The following is a 6,031-nucleotide window of genomic DNA, read 5'->3' on the forward strand; positions in this document are numbered from 1 at the left end:
AGAATATTTTGTTGTAATGGCTTGGTACTAAATAAAAGATCATATTGGGTCATAGTTTATATTGAGATAAAAAACTTTTGTTGTTTGTTCTATTTGATTTATAGCAAAATTTTAAGTTTTTAAGTGCATTATTTGTAACTGTGCTTTGGTTAATAATCAATTTATATGATACCCCTTTTTTTTCTGAAGCCAACAAGAAGAGGAACGTAAAATTATCTCTGATGGAGTATCTTCAGTGGCAAGTTATTAGTCTCTTTCATTTCACCTTATGCTACTTTTAAAACCCCCTCTCTTCTTTTTTTTTCCAATTATATCCTAGTTATATTGCAGGTAATTTGTTTTCTCTGATATTTGTTCCATTTTGTGTTTGAGCAAAGTAACTTGCTTTTTCAGAAGACAAAGTGATTGATGATATGTCTGAACTGGCTCTGTCATTAACCTTATAACCATTGTTAGCATTGGACTCCTGTTTCTTTAAATTTGATTGATTTATTGATTTGGTGTATCTTTTTTATTCTTTAGGCTATTTGCATCTTAATAATGAAGATGAACATGGTAAAAAAATAGAGCTTTAGCCTGAGAAGTGGAACGAATGTTCTATACTGCTGTAGTATTGTTGACTCGATGTTAGTCATTGCCAGGTGGAATTGTAGTATTGGGAAAGTTTGATGCTCTGCACATTGGTCATCGAGAACTCGCAATTCAAGCATCAAGGGGCCGGGCTAGTCCTCCATTTCTTTTATCATTTGTTGGAATGGCTAAAGTACTTGGATGGAAACCTAGGTATGATTTAGTATTTGTTTGTATAGAGCCAGCCATGCATTCATAAGATAATCTTACACTTTTGGCTAATTGCTTCAACCGAAAATCAATTTCTTCCAAGATTTTGCTAATAGGTGAACTCTTCGTTATAGATTGAAACAATTCAACCATAAAATGTGATTTAGCATAGGATCATAGCATAGGTGAACTCTTTTGCGGCTCTCAGCTCTTCCACATGTTTCATCTTCAGCTATGGAGCACATGCAAAGTCGACTATTGGAAGACTATCTAGGACAATTATTGTTTCTTGATTTTGGAAATGGATCTGCCAGAAATTCTGACATAGAAATTATTAGTAGTCAAGAGGAACTGAAATTCTATTACCAGGTAATAACAAGTGTACTTCTGTGTTCTAGGGACTTAACGAATAAATAACTACTAGTGGCAAAAGAGAATTTTGAACTAACCAATTTTATATGGATCTGAAATTTTTTCTATTTGAGTTGGACTTCTATTAAGCTGTGTGTATGTAAAGTTATAGATAAAAACCAATGGTCCGAATAAGCATCCTTAGCATATTAAGTCAAACAAAATTCAAACTGAATTAAAGGAATACAAGGTTCACAAATATAGGCAGTCAAAGTCAATGGCAATGTATCCAAGGAGCCAGAGATCATTTATCTATCACGCCAAAATAAATTGAAGGTCAAGTCAAGGAGTACAGAACTTATGAACAATGACAAGGTTGAATGTTCCAAAAGATTCAAGCAACAGCTTGAACATAATCAGGCAAAGATATATATGAACGATATGATATGGTCAAAAATATTTGAACCATTTTTCAAGAAGTAGTTCGAAACAAAGAATTTCACTGCAAGCAATCAAGGAGGAGATAACACCAAGTCACTTTGGCACGAATATAGATTTTGTGTCGAAGTGAACTAACCCTTAAAACATAACTTCTATCCTTCCCAAACCCTATGATTTGCATCATTTATTACTTCTATTTTGTCTATGATAACCCGTTGGTGTTCCCATATACATAAATCATTAGTATTAAGTTGGCCAGACTTAACACCATGAGGTATGCAATGGTAAGCTAACAGCGTTAATCAACAGACAGCCATGCATATAAAATCTAGACTCTTGTTATCAGAACAAGTCACTAAGCATGACAGACACTCAGAGTATGCAATGAAGTATAATCAGTCCATTCCCAAGGCTCTAACAGGAATGAATTGCTCTGATACCATAATATAACACCTTAACTTCTAGCACCTCATGACCGTACTAAAAGTTCGAGCGCTACTTACCTCTATTCCTTTATTTACTATTTAATATTGAGCCTTCGCGAATACAAATCGTAACTTTAGTTAAGAAAACGAAAAGTCTTCACCTTAAATCTCTTAATCACAAAAATATTTATATTCACATAGCAATATATACATAGACTTATTCAATGATCCTCAACTACAAGTCCTACCCCTCTAAAAGCCAAACAGTAAACGACGAAGGAAAAATAAAATCTAAGACTAAACCGAATACAGAAAATACAGATAGGTAGAAGTAAACATAAAACTCTGAAGTTTAGTTGCAGCTCCTTGCCAAGGATTTCTGAACCTGTCGCTGAAATAAAAGATCTGTAGGGGGTGAGAACGTCGTCCTCGCATGTTCTCAGTAGGAAAGGTGAATGCCGTAAAAGTAATGAACGAAATGCGAATAATTGACTTTACTTGATAAAACTATTCTTTTATCAAGCCTTTAAAAATACTTTTTAATTTTACTTTAGACAATTAATTGCTTTCTTTAAAATTTCTGAACTTAAAATAAAATCTCATTCACAACATTAATTCTTAATCACTTTATTACATAAACTAATAGTACCAAAGACCTAATTGAACACACAGGTAAGGGAAAATAAGACAACCAACATAATCACAGAGAAAATACAATAAGCAAAACACATCCAAATGCAAATGCGCAAACAATATGATGTATGTCTGTCCTAAGCAGTCCATGAGCTCACGCGCCGGTTGTCTACCCGCAACCCAATGTTACTCGAGGCGAACCCCAAATATGGTTCCTTTACCCTGTCAGTCAGGCACAATTATCATTATGGGCAAACCCATGTCAGTCAGGATATATTGGCATTACGGTAAGAACAGGCTATCAATTAGGTGAACCTTCCCGCATTAGCAACCTTAGGATATAAGTTAGGCGGGCACTTTCCCATTTGCAACCATAGGCTATCAGTTAGAAGGACATTCCCGCATTAGCAACCTTAGGCTATCAGTTAGGCGAGCACTTTCGCATTAGCACTTTGGCACAAGGTCCATTCAAACATACACTATTCAATTATCCTTTCATTCCTCGTTTCTCATTTCTTTTCTTTTTGTCATACTTTCGCATCACCAAATAAATACGCATACCTCTGTGTTGCCATGTTACCAAGCATACTTCCGCATCACCAAATAATCAATCACTCTTACCTCCACATCACCTCATAGGTATACTTTCAATCTTAGCATTAAAATCTTTAATCTCTAAATACCAAAACTTCTTTAACATTAAATCAAGATAAAAGTCATTTTCCTAATAAATCAAACTCAATTCCCAACTTAAAACAGAATCTTTTCTTAATAGATTAAACTTAAAATATTATAGCTTTTCTTAATAAATCGTACTGAAATCAAGAGTCTTTTCTTAATAAATCGGAATCAATTAATACGATTCTTAAATCAAATCTTCTTTTAAATAACGCTTTAAACAAGTCTCGAAGTTTTGTAAAAATTTCTACAACACTTTCTCTAAAATCCGAGCTTTGCCACCCTTCAATGGTCCTTACCAAACCATCCTCAATTCTTAAAAACCCTTCTTGATAATTTAAACAAATTAAATTTAATGTTATAAATTCATTTTCAATTCTCAAAGATCACTTCCAATACATCAAATTTTTAATACAAAAACTCTTTTCTCAATTATGAGTAAATACGTAAACCAAATCTTTTTGGAACATAAAGTTATTTCTCAAAATAAGCTTGTAAATCAGGTTTCCAAAATAAAATATCCTTTTCGTATATTTTTGCAAGAATTCGGACATAACCTTTTCCTAAAAATAGACTTCACCACCCTCACGACTCCCTCACTTCCATCAATCCTTAACTTATCTCAATCCAAACTAGTACTTAATTCAAAATCAATCAAATTAATTACCGAAATCAATCAAAATCACAGCCAAACATTCACAGCAAAAAAATCTAATCTCAATATTATAATTACTAACATGTTTGTAATTATTTACTATACTTTTGGGCATTCTTAAATTAAAAAATGTTAATTTTAAAATAAAACCTCCTACCTCCGTATGAAATCAAGATCAAAGAAAGTTCTGGAGAAGCTTTTTGACCGAGCTCTTGAAGAGGGAAGCGTCAGAAATCGCCTGTGCCTCCTAGAACTCCAATTGGCCGAACTCAAGGGGAAGAGAAACTACATGACCATCAATTTCTACCGAATAAAAATGATGCCAACATATAGAAAAGAAAGATACAAACACTTTTATCGAATTAGATTTTTTATTGGAACTATGGATCGCAAGAACTCGAAGCTGGAAGGTTTATGTTTCCATGAAGTTCACGCTCTCTCTCTCTCTTTTGGATTTCTTTCTTTTCTTTCTCTCCAAATGCATGTTCGGTGATGCATGAGGAACAAAACAAAGATGATTAATGATGAATGGTGATTTGTGGTATTTAGGCATTATAGGTGTCAAAGTTAGAAAAATAAAAGAAACATGTGTCATGATGATATATGTATAAAAGAAACATTAATAAGAATTATATATATGTACATAATTAAGCATGCAAGCTACGTTTTGGCTTTCTTTATCTTAATTCCCTTAAGGCTTCGGCCAAAGGAAAATAAATATATAAATATTATAAATATAGAGTTGAAATTTTTTAACTAATAAAAAAGAATCACCACCATCAACCTATTAAATTTGAGTTATATCAAATGAGGATTAAGAAACAAATTAGAACTATGAATTTAAAAGTTTTTTTATTTTTCTTTATATAGTATTTCATTTGAAGTAACTATTTTTTATGGATAGTATTTAAAGGACAAACAAACTAGTAAAAAGATTCGCATTAGATTATGAACTCTATATAGTATGATCGCATCACTTCAAAATATGCAAAATAAAATAAAGTATAGTTTAATTAATTTGCACAATAAAGCAAATATGAAACTTATATAATAGTTGTCAAATATGAAAAATAATGACAACTTTCTATTCTAAGGTACTATATTAAATTACATCTTAAATTAATAATTAATATTTGAATATTTATAATAATATACTCATTTTTAGGATTACTGCCATCAAATTTTGATAATTTGAGCAAAAATTTTGAATACTTTACGTCTTCTAATAGAACAATAAAATAACTTAATACGCACATCAAGAAAAAATATTATTTTTATACATCTAGATATTCAAAAAACACAAAAACGAATTCTTTTAACATTTCAATGACTCATAAAAGTTAAGAGAATGGATAATTCTAGATCAAAGTGATAGACAAGATTAAAAATTGTGATAATGGTACTTAGTGATAATTAATTACGATCGGATGAAGAAAATGGATCGGAGAATAAAAAGAAGAAAATGAAAAAGGAGAACAAGACAATACAATAGTGGCGGAGGGACAATGACAGGTATGTGTATAGAGAATAATAATAAGAGAAAATAATAATGTGTGATACAATAAGGAGATATAATAAAAGTATAAATTAATAATTTTAAAAATAATAAAATTAAAGATAATTTAATAAATTGAATATAAAATTAAAAATAAAATATTTTTTCAAGACAATAGGCGGAGGGACAATGACAGGTATGTGTATAGAGAATAATAATAAGAGAAAATAATAATGTGTGATACAATAAGGAGATATGAGATATATATAAATTAATAATTAAAAAAAATAAAATTAAAGATAATTTAATAAATTAAAAATAAAATTTAAAAAATAAAATATTTTTTTATCTATTAGAATTATGAATGGAGATAAAGAATAATTTGGATATAAATTTTTAAATTTGCTTCTATTTAAATAGGATTGTGAAAATAAATAAATTTAATAATATTTATAAATAACTAATCTTTAAATAATATCAATAAATTTTTATATTAATTTTATTATACATAATAACAAATTAATATTTTTTAATCTTATTTTTTAATATAAATTTGTTTATTTTAATATTTTA

Source organism: Arachis ipaensis, chromosome B04 (genome assembly GCF_000816755.2).
Source record: "Arachis ipaensis cultivar K30076 chromosome B04, Araip1.1, whole genome shotgun sequence".
NCBI lineage: Eukaryota > Viridiplantae > Streptophyta > Magnoliopsida > Fabales > Fabaceae > Arachis > Arachis ipaensis.